Below are 11,937 nucleotides of genomic sequence, written 5' to 3'. Positions count from 1 at the left end.
GGGGGGAATTGAACTCCCTCTCTCTATTGTTATAATTATTACTGCAATATTATTATTTTATTACTATACCTCAATTTAATTCCTCTTACTGGAATTTAAAAATCATGAAAACCCAGACATATTGTATACGGCAGATCATAAAGTAACCCTCCCTTCACTCACAGCATTCTGTTTTAGGGCACAAAAGGGACAATATTATAATGTAATTACTACTCTTAGTAGCTGTGAGTAATACCAACCCATCATCCAAGTACCAGAAATTGACGACATTTTGTTATGCTCTGTAGCTGCAGGCTACTTTTTCTTTCCCCACCCAAGACTCAAAATCCAATAATGTCTTTCATAATGGAGATGATGTGGCTTGAGAAATATCTGTTTATGATTCATGCATGCTAAGGAGTGAGCATAGTCTGCTACATACAACAAGCTGCTTTGCCTCTGAGGAAAACACACTCTATGTTGCATTAATTCAGCTCCGAGGCAAAATATCACAGCCACATCATCAAATTAGAGCCCAAGGAGGCAGCATAATCATCAGCTAGTCCTGATATCCCTTCCACACCAGAGATCTTGAAATTAGCTTCCAAATGGCTTTTGAAAGGTATCACTGATTCCATCTCACACGTGAGGTAACTGAAATAGGCCAATGCAGGGTAGCTCATATCTTGGTCAGATACTTATATGATAAAGAATAGGAGTCTAGAAATCTAAAGTCTAATTGTAACATTAAGCAGCCAATGAAAACATTAGCTATTGTCCCATTTGAGGGGTAAGAGTCCTCCCAGTTAAGCCCAGCCCCAAGGAATGATGAAGTGAACAATTTTCATGTCTAGGGATCTTCACTTCCCCCAACTCCATGGCCATTTTTTCTAACTGCCTACCCAGGATCACATCGCCTTGCAGGCTTGTTCTCAGATAGTTTCCCCAGACAGAAAGCAATCTGATGAATGTATTAACTGTTCATTCTTTTTTTTCATTCATAAGAGCACTTATTGAGCTAGGTTCTAGACACTGCACTAGACCTTTAGGATTCAAAGATTAATACAGCAATGCCTTTAAAAATTCATAGTCTAATATCGTATTTAATAGGTTACAGCTTGGCAGGGAACAGGGGTTAGATTTAAAGTGCCATCTAAGAAAAGAAAGGTAGTAGGAGGCACTGAAAAATACAAAGAACATTTAAGAAGGTGGCAAAGAATGCCAAAGAAAAACTTTGTCAAGGCCAACCCACTATTTGTTCATTGTTTCCAAACCACCAAATCAACTTTAAAAATCTACGAGCTTTCCACTCAGATCTTGCCTTTGTAACCCTCTTTCAACAATTCGGCATTATTTGGCACCTACTTAGGGCCAGACACTGTGCTTAGAGAGTGCTTCATGAAGCCTGCCATTAAGCAGTTCACTGTGTAGCTGAGGAGACAGTCACTAAATATGTATTTACTCTATCATTAGTGTAGTGTAATTAATATTGGAGGTTTGTACAACATGCTATGAGTATGAGAATGTGGAACAATTCATTCTCTCCTTGGGAGTTGGAAATGTTTTCTAGAGAAGATAATATCTGAACAAAGTTTTAAAGGATGAGGAGACATACACATGAATGGGTAGGGGGATATTAGGACATAGGCACTCCCTTTAAAAATCAGATTTGGCCACAACAAGCCCCAAATTCCTGCATATAACCATAATTGATGAAGGGTGCCCCTTTGGATGGAGGCTGTGTTGAACTCAACCTTCTTCATTTACTTACATGATTAACCCCTTAAGCAACTGCATTTAAGATCTCTGGTCTACTGATTTCAGCCTAGGTCCACATGACCATAAAACAATCAATGAAATTAGTCAACTATGTATAACTATCACTTAATTCTGATGTGTTTTTTAAACAAAATTGCTCATTTGATATTTTGTAATAATTGATTTAATACTTAAATAAGTACATGTTGACTATATATACCGATGACCCAAAGTGAAGAATTAAATATTGATGATCAAAACAGTAATGAATTATTTTGTAAATTTAAGAGCAAACCAGTCTGGTAGAGAGAGAGAGAGCGCCACAAAGCCTGTCCAAAGCCCATGTGTCCCATCTACCACTACACATGTCAAGTGCCACCTTCTCTCATGATATTCCAGAGGTCTAGTTTAAATATATTTGTATAGTGCTATAAGATCTCATTAGGAGTCCTCATTCTGGTGTGATACAATCTGCAGTGGTGTACTGGCTAAGATAGCACAGAGACAGGCTCTCAGCAACCCAAAATGAAACATCAGGCCCCTATCAGTTGTGATTCCAATTCTGAATCAAAACAATCCCATAATCCACATCAGACTGACCAGACAGCAATGGAGTCTGAGTTCTGCCTCAATCCCATCACCTAAAGTTAGATCTGAAGTTATGTGCATCTGAAAACATCTGAGCAGCTGTCTACAGGGAGAATTAGATATTACTTAGAACTTTTACTCTGTCCTTATAAAAAAGATCATTTGGAGATGCTGAAAGCACTACCACAGAACAACATTCCTATGAAGATCTTATAAAAAGTTGTAATATCTGAAGAGGGCGGCTGAGCTTGCTAAGTTTGGTTTTGCTCAGCTATGCTTCCTGCTTAGATCTGACTACACAGTCTGATTAATATGGTTGACTTCAATACACCCTCGGAGTTGAATAAAATGCACTAAATACACTATCACACATTCATTCCAAAATCAACACAATAAATCTCCTCATTCCTGTTGCTTTATTTACTTTTTTTTTTTTTAACCAATTCTTTCATGGAGGGAAGGAATTGGAGGGTGGTATTTTGGTGTTTTCTTTTTATAGGAATGTGGAGAGCAAGCAAAAAGAATGATAGATTTGACAGTGAGACGAATACAACTAATGGCTAAGAATAGGTGTGTGGTTGCCTTTTTTTAAAAAGTGGCCCTAAGAATGGATATATAAAAACCTAAGAAAAATAAACTGTCAAGACTCAAGAAGACTAATTATAAACAATGAGTTTCTTAAGCAGCAGTTTTTCAATTTCCAGAAAGGTGAGAGTATGTCTGAAAACTATAACAATTCCCAACTATGTCACTGGAGCTGCCAATTTGGATGACTTTATATGGAGCCTCAAATTCCATGGCAATGAAATTCAACTGAAGACCAAAGTTGTGTCTACATGACCAGGTAGAGGTAGAAAAAAATATCAGTTGATGCATTTTTCCCAGGCCTGTCTGCTGGGAAAAGAAAGATCCTAAAAGGCTAGCCTCACTGTTCAAAAGCTATCCTAACAAACCAGCAATAGATATCACCCAAAGAGAGACCACAAAAAAAGATTGATTTGCATCAATTCAAACCAGAAAAAAAGTCACAGCCTGAAATCTAGTAATCTGTAATAAAATTTAATAATGATAATGATGATATAACTTTTAGCTATTCCACTATATGACTGTCAATAATAATTTTAAATTTTATTAAGAAAGCAAATCACAGTTATGGCATTTCTAAGATTTATTTCTTTCTAATGAAAATTTTTTGAGCTTATATTTTTATGTTCACCAGTAGTCTTGTGTTTAATATTTTGCCCCTGGTTTATTGTGCTTATATTTTTGGATTACTTCTCATCTTCATAGTAGTTTGTGCTAAGCAAATGTGAAAGAACTGTGTTCATCTACAGAGTATAATGCACCAAGCACCAATTCAAATTATTTGTTTAACTTTGTTTGAACAGGTAAATCACAATGTCCATACTTCAAGAAGTTCTTATGATAATGTAGCTGATTTATCAAGAAACACAACTAATTAAGAGGGAAACAAAAAAGACAAAGATCCCATCTGAAAACTACTGGAACTCAGATGGTACCTCATCCCACCCTGGACTCACTAAATATAAGAAAAAAGAAAAGATATCTGTAGGTATATAGACGTTTAGGGCTTTTTTAAAAAGCTCTCATTCTTTTTTCTCTCTTTCCTTTCATTAATACGTTTGTTTTACACACAAGACCTTAGATTTATTTACAAAAGCACAATGTACGATAAATTCTCATCTACTAGGGATCTTTTAGGAGACCATTTGGAAAAGAGTGTGCATGAGTCAATAGGTCCTAACAGCGGGCATTGATATGCAAACCTTCCGCCACTCTCCTTTGGATTTTCCCTGCTAAATTATTGTATTTCTAAATACACTACTGCTTCTTTAAATAAGCTTCCTACTTCTGGCTTTCCAAACTATCTTTGGATTTATTTGTCGTATGGCACCCTAAATAAAAAAAAAAATGCAAACCCAAAATGGAGTGCTAATTAAGTGTAGGAGTTGCAATGTTAAATGATTTTTTTAATAAACATCTAATTTCTGTACTCTGAAGAGAGGGCAGCTCAGCTCACTGGAAAAAGCTTGGGCTCTGAAGTGAGAAAGATCATGCACTGACACCACTATATGCTAGTCTTGAAATTCTTTTCAATAAAATGGGTGATCGCTTCTTTCTGAAGGAGTTTCCATGAACATTAAATGATACAAGAGATGTAAAACATTAGGGCAGCTCTGAAAGCTTGAATTAGAGTGCCACAGAGACGTATGTGGAGTGAGCCTTCTTTGAAAGCAGTTTAAGACAGTTCAAGAGGGTCTCTATTTCCTTCCTGTTGGCTGATGGCTCACATGGCAGCTTGTCTGGGAACCAAGGCGTAGAAGATGTGGGAGGCCATGGCATCATGCTTTCAAGGAGAGTTAAACTTCAAAGCTTAGAGAGAGTCATCTCATTAAGGCTTAACTAGATCCGTGGAAGATCTGAATGCCAGTGCAAGCAGATTGACAATAGTTCTCTGTGCCTTTTGTGGATATAGAGATACATTAGGGAGTAGGGGCAGAGCTCTCACAGTTTTCAGTGATGAAAGTGGGCCAACCTTGTGTACAATAATAGTCTGGGACTCTCATGAATTCGAAAGGTTTTCAAATTCCTTTCAGGGAGGTTTGTTCCCACATATCTGCTGAGAGGTCACCCTCAGACAGTAGCTCTGATTGCTTGGAATACGGATAAGATTAACCAACTTACCGTTTTCCCCTTTTCTGTTGAAAAGCGTATCAATGGAGTCCAATGATATATACAACAAAGCACTGGCCACTGTCCTCCATTCTGCAAAAACAACCCAGAAAATCCTGGAGACTCATACCATGAGAGGAGTTAGCCCAGAGTCTCAATCCAGGCAAATGGACCATTGTCTTCATCACTGAAGTCAAGAGAAAAGGGAAGCCTAACAGACATAAGAAGAGTTCCTGAGAAAATGAAAGCAAATGAGAACCCAAGACATTCTCATAGGAAGAACCAAACCAATAAAGCTTATTGAACGCCAGCCTTATAACCTGCACTCTACAAGAAAGAGAATAAAAAGTAAAAGCTGCAGTCTCTGACTTCAAAAATATTATAGTAAAGATTATAACCGCATAGAACAAAATTTCCAAAACCATAGAAAATGAAATAACAATAGATGATTTATGAAGTAGAAGGAATGATGATAGGGGTGGTGGGGAGTAAGACAGAGTGAAAGATAAATAGTAGGGAAACTTTATGTGTTCTATTTTCCAAATCTATATGTGTCCAATAATTTGTTGAGAGGAAAAAAGAAAAAGAAAAGAAGAAAGGAGAAAAGGAAGGAAGGAAGGAAGGAAGGAAGGAAGGAAGGAAGGAAGGAAGGAAGGAAGGAAGGAAGAAGGAAGGAAGGAAGGAAGATGACAGACCAATAGACGGATGGATAGATATTAGCTATTATGTGCCATGTTGTTTGATGTTCATACATATTTATTTAATATTAATCCTCAAAATAACTCAAGTAGATATTTATACTCGTTTTGTATATTCACAAAAAATCAATCTTGGAGATGTTTAAAAAACTACTTAGGTATACATGGCTAGTAAGTGGTAGAGCAAGAATTTGGATCCAGATGTAACTCCTAATACTTTTTCAGAGCTTAATGGTGTCATGTTTCTCTTTTCATAGCGCTGCCTGGTGGCTCAATGCCAGGTGTTAAGCTCTATTTATCCTTTCCGATTGGTATCTTTCTTATATATAGTTAATTTTATTGCAACTCCTTGTTATGTTTTGTCATGTTTTGGAAAGAAGTAAGATCTACATAAACAAATTAGATTAAATTGATTCCAAAGTTCATACTGTCTTCTGTATCATGCCCTGCATTAAAGGGACAGGTCTTGGCAACAATTGAAATTGAAAGGCAGAAAAACATTTGTTGCCAAATACACTGTTCAAACTAAAAAAAAAAAAGAGTGAGGGGGATTACTTCTGAGAAATTTAGGAACACAGAGAGGTAGGACTTAGAGAATGGACTTTCCACATAGCAAAAGTAGAAAAGAAAATGGAATGAGTACCAGAAAGGAGAAAGAAATTCAACACCAGCAAATAAAAACAATTCAAGCTTGCTGCATTCTCTTCAAAGTCATTGTTTTAGTTTCATTTCGTTTTTTTGCTTTAAAAACGAGGATTAGGGTATTTATTTGATATTTGGTAAATTCAAAACAATACCTACCTTTTTGGGAACATTTCCTTTTTCTTCCTTTGAAAGAAAAAAGCCTGCCCTCCCAGCATCAACTGATCCTAAAGGTAAAGTAGCAAGCAAGTGGCCTTGCCATTCCCTGGGCAAATAAATTGTAGCAGCGTTCAGACACATCACCCTGATGGTTTTACCTGTAGAGATACATTTCAGGAGTCCTTTTCTTTTCATATGCTAGCCTGAGAATGCAAAACTTTGCTTTGGAAAATGAGATAAAGCTTCCTTTCTCTCTCCTTAAAGCGCTGTTGAGAATTCTGTAAGGCCAGGGAATCAGCAAAACAGTGTCAGCTGCCTAACTTTCTCTACCTCATTCTATTTCCCAACTGGACATGGGACCTGTAAGTGAGCAAAAAAGGCAGTTGGCACTAGCACAGATGTTCCCCATATCCCCATAATCCCCAAAGGAGAACAGTCCTTGCAGGAATGGTCTTTACGGAAAAACTGTGTGTTTAGCCTCCGGGGTCAAACTCAAACATGAAAAATTAAGGGAGACCACAGCCCAGGCTTTGGAAGCCTTTATAAATATCCAAAGGCCAGAGAGTTTTTCTCATTTATAGGTTTCATGACCCTGCCAGCATAAGCCAACTCTTTCTCTCAAAAGGATTATTTTCCTCAGCATTGCTATCATCAAAAAGTATTTACTAAACATTCATCTACATGTGATGTGGGCACAACAGAGTGAAAGGGCCATTTTCTGTGTGAAGTATATTTTGTGGCAACAACTCATTTACTATTCTTTGCTTCATTCAAATAAATAGTGAATCAATTTATATCACCTACGGAACATAGGCCAGAGACAGGAGCCTGCACAAAGAGACTTTACCAGGGCCAGTAGAATTGGACTCTTAAAATAAATATGGCACATGGTGTTTTCCACTTACAGTTTCAAAGGGCCCACCCTCAACAATGGAATTGGCGATGCAAGAAGCAGGCAGAAGTTTGTATTCACAGTCTTTTCCTTCACTCTCTTCCTTTATCCACTAAATTCAAAAAAATTTTGTAATATTTGATACATACTAAAGAATGTATGTAGCAAATACATAAATTATGAAATATAATAAAATTAACATTATGAACCCACCAATGAACTTACTTTGTTCTTAGAGTTGAATCTGCCTGTGTGCTTTGCTCCACCCTTATCCTATATCTTTCTCTCCAGAGTTGAACGCTGCACTAAGTTTGGTGTTAATCACTGATTTGCCATATTAATTTAGCACATATATTTATTAAAAAAACAATATATTTACTCTCGCTTGGTTTTGAACTTTATAAAAGGGGGATCAATTTGCATTTCCCTGCTTAGAAATGAAGTTAAACATATTTTCTTAACACAGTTGCCATCCATGCTGCCTCTTCGGTTGGTATGTCTTTTCCCCCATTCTCTTATTGGGTTGATAATCTCTTTAATTGCTTTGTAGGAATTTTTTCTATATTCCAGAAATTAATCCTTTTTCAGTTATATGTCAGGCGAATGACATCTCCTTGTATTTTCATTTACTTTTTGGTGTCTTTCATAAACAGAAGTTCCTAATTTAATGTAGTTGAATTTTCAAAAATTTAGGTTTGGGTTTCTCTAACTGTTGAATAACTGTTTCATTACCCCAGAATGTAAATTGTCCTATACATTCTATGAAAAGTTTTGTCTCTCATATATATGCTTAAATCCAACTAGAATTGATTTTCTTTATGGTGTGGAATAGAATTCAAGTTTAATTTTTGCCCATATGGACAATCAAGTCTCTCAGCACCATCTACCTCCTTGCCCAGTCATTTGCAATGCCACCTGTCACATAAAGTTCCATATGTGGATCTGTTTCTGAGATGTCTATTCTATTTATCTAGTTTAATTTGTAACCATGTGGATTATAACTCCATATATTATATTGATTAGAGTAGGTTTATGCTTGGTTATCTGGTAATACAAGCCCTTCCATTATTTCCTTCTAGAGCAGTCTTGGTTTCCTTGGGACTTTGGTCTTTCATTTAAATTTTAGAATTATCTTATCAAGTTCTTCAAAATTGGTGTTGGGATTTTGACAAAAATTGTCCTGAATCTAGAATTCATTTTAGGGAGAAATGACAATTTTATACTACTGGAGTATTTGATACATGAAAATGGTATATTTCTCAATTTATTCATGCCTTCTTAGTGACTTTCAATAAAGTTTTATTGATATACAAACAATTTTTTTCATACAGATCTTGCACATCAATTATTAGTATTCTAATGGAGTGTTCTAGGACTCCATTTATTTGTTACCATTGGCATCTCTGTTTGCTGCTGGTTTAGAAATTTGATCCTTATTCTTTTATTTTATTTTCGTATCTTACTACACTGGTAAGGACCTCCAGAGGTGAATGGAAGTGGTGGAAGCTGACATCCTTGTCTTATGCTGATTTGAAAGTGAATACCACTAACCCCTTACTGTTAAGAATTATGTTTGATGTTATAGTTTAGGAAAATACTATTTATCAGGCTAAAGCATTTCCATGTATTCCTAATTCACATAAAAATATTTTCTATCACTTATGGGCATCTATTAAGATGACCATATTTTTGGCTTCTAATCTAGTAGTAAAATGACATTTATGAATGTTATATTATTAAGCCACTCTTGCATTCTCAGTGGAAACTCAACCTGATCATGTTTTATTATTATTTACTGCAATGCTAAATTCCATTTGCTAATATTTTGTTTAAAATGTTTATACACTTGTTTTGGGGTAAAAGTGGCCTATCTTGTAATATCTTTACCAGGTTTTGATAGTAATATTACACTGGCCTCAAAACATGAATTGAATAGGTTCTCTCTGTTCTATGGAAGAATTTACATACTATTGGAATAATTTATTTTTTTTAATTAAATTGATAGAACTCATCTATGTAATCATCTGGGCCTGATATTCTATCTCCTGGGAAAAATATTAACTATTTTAGCTTCCATTTCTCTTTCAGTCAGATTTGGTATATTATAAAATAATTTTTATATTTTTTCTCTTTTCAAATGCAGTGGCATAAGTTTAATCAAAGTATTCTATAGTTAGCTTCTTGTTGTTCTAGAAGTTTATCTCCCTACATCATCTTTTTCATTACTTATATTATCTTTTCTTTTTTTCTTAATAAATCCAGAAATAAGTGCACCTTTTTGATAGTCTTTTAAAAAAAGAACCTTTAGCTTTGTTGATATTTCCAATTGTATTTTTATTTCTATTTCATTAATTTCAGACCTTACCTTTATTATTTTTCAATTTTTTGTTTAATCTTACTACTTTAAATGCATGCTTAATATTAATTTTAACAATTCAGTTACAGTATAAGCATTCAAGGCTGTAAACTTTGACATTTAATGGATTCTATAAGCTTAATTTGTAGCATTTAGTAATTCAGTTTTAAATGTTTTTTAAAACTTCTATTGATTTATTCTTTGACAAGAATAAATTATTTAGAAGTATGTTTAAAAATTCCAAATATTGCTATTTCTTTTTATCTTTTTGGTTTTCATTTATAATTTTTCACTGTGGTCTGAGATCATGGTATGTCTGATACTTTTTTTTTTTTTTTGGAAATTTGCTTTATGGTCAATTTGTGGCTAATTTTTGTAAATCTTCAGTACAATGTATAATCCAACTGGGGACACAAAGTCCATCAAAATAAATTTGTAAATTGTATTAGAAAACTCTCTAATGTCTTTGTTAATTTTTAGACTACTTCATCTATCAATGATTGAGAAATGTGTGTAAGGTCCCAATATGATGATATATTTGACAATTTCCTCCTTAGTTCCACCAATATTTGTTTTATATTTTTTGAGATATTTTGTTAAATTTATGAAATTTTGGAATTTTTACTCATCTTGGTAAATTAAACCTTTATCACTGTGTAGTAACTCTCGTTATCTAATAATGTTTATTACCTTAAGTCTATTTATCTAATATTAGTAACTATTTCACCTTTGTTTAGTTATTTTTCTTTTAATTATTGTGTCCTTGAGTTTTAAGTGTTTCTTGCAAAGAATATTTACCTGGATTTTGTTTCTATAATATGGTAATCTCTCTTTTAACTCATTATTTTAGTCCATTCACATTTCTTGTCACTATTCTACTATCCATGCTGTTTTTATTAAGGTTCTCAAGAGAAACAGAACCAATATGATGTCTGAGACACAGTGTGATTTTAAGGAATTGGCTCACGCAACTATGGGAGCTGGCAAGTCTAAAATTCTTAGGACAGGCCAGGAAAGCTAAAAACTGAGGCAAGGTCTCTATGTCGCAGTCATCAGGCATAATTCCTACTTCCTGTAGAAATATTTTTCTTTTAAGGTCTTCAACTGATTGGATGAGACCTGTCCATGTTATCAAGAATAATCTGCTTTACTTAATGTCTAATTATAAATGTTAATCATATTTAAAAAATACACTCACAGCAACATTTAGACTGGTGTTTATTAAAAAACAGGACATTATAGCCTAATCAAGTTAACATGTAAAATTAAAAAGGACACATTTTCTTTCTTTTCTTTTTTTAAAACTTTTTTGCTTTTTCCTGTCTTCCTTTGATCTTTTTTTTTAATTGATTTGATCTTTATGTTTAACGTATATTAGATCTTCTCATTCTATCCAGTCTTTTAATTTCTTTTTCCACATTTTTCATCTGCCTTTATGCTATGTTCTGGGTAATTTCTTTAGCTCTATCTTCCAATTCACGAATTCTCCAGTTTGTCTAATTTCATCAATTTAACTAATGTATTGAGTTTTTAACTTTGTAAATTATATTTTTTATTTCTAAAGTTCTATTTGGTAGTGGTTCTAATCTCCTTGGCATTTTTTGCTATTGCTCCTCATTCTAGTTTGTTGCTTGTTTGCTTGTTATCACCCTTTTGTATTTCTTTACATCTTTCAAATATAGTTACTTCATATTCAGTATCTGATCATTCTAATATCTGAAGTATGTGGGAAGGTCAAACTCTTGTTTTTGTTGATTATCAATCATATAACATTTTACCTTCTGTGTTTTATTAATTTTTTATTATGAGCTCATATTTTATTGGACTTAAACTGTAGGATTCTTATAGACTAAAGAAAAGATGTTTCATCCAGGAAAGATATATATTTGCTTCTGCTGACAGTCAGTAGGGGACTAGTCATTCAACAGTAATTAGGCCCATTATGAAGGTCTTGGCTTAAATGCAATAGGCTCAGACTCAAGTCCCTTTTCTTGTCCTGATTTAGTCTTCCTGTCTTACTATGGAATTTCTCTCAGGGAAACACTGCTTTTGTGCTCACTTGATATTCAGCTCCCTTTCCTTCAGCACTCTCAGTGCCACAGTCCTGAAAACTACAGAAGGTGAGATTCACAAACCTATGATATGAATATCACCCTCTAGATCTGTGGCAT

The sequence above is a fragment of the Pteropus alecto genome, unplaced genomic scaffold (assembly GCF_000325575.1).
Source record: "Pteropus alecto unplaced genomic scaffold, ASM32557v1 scaffold95, whole genome shotgun sequence".
In the NCBI taxonomy this organism is placed as follows: Eukaryota; Metazoa; Chordata; class Mammalia; order Chiroptera; family Pteropodidae; genus Pteropus; species Pteropus alecto.
Note: the sequence above shows the minus strand (reverse complement) of the source record.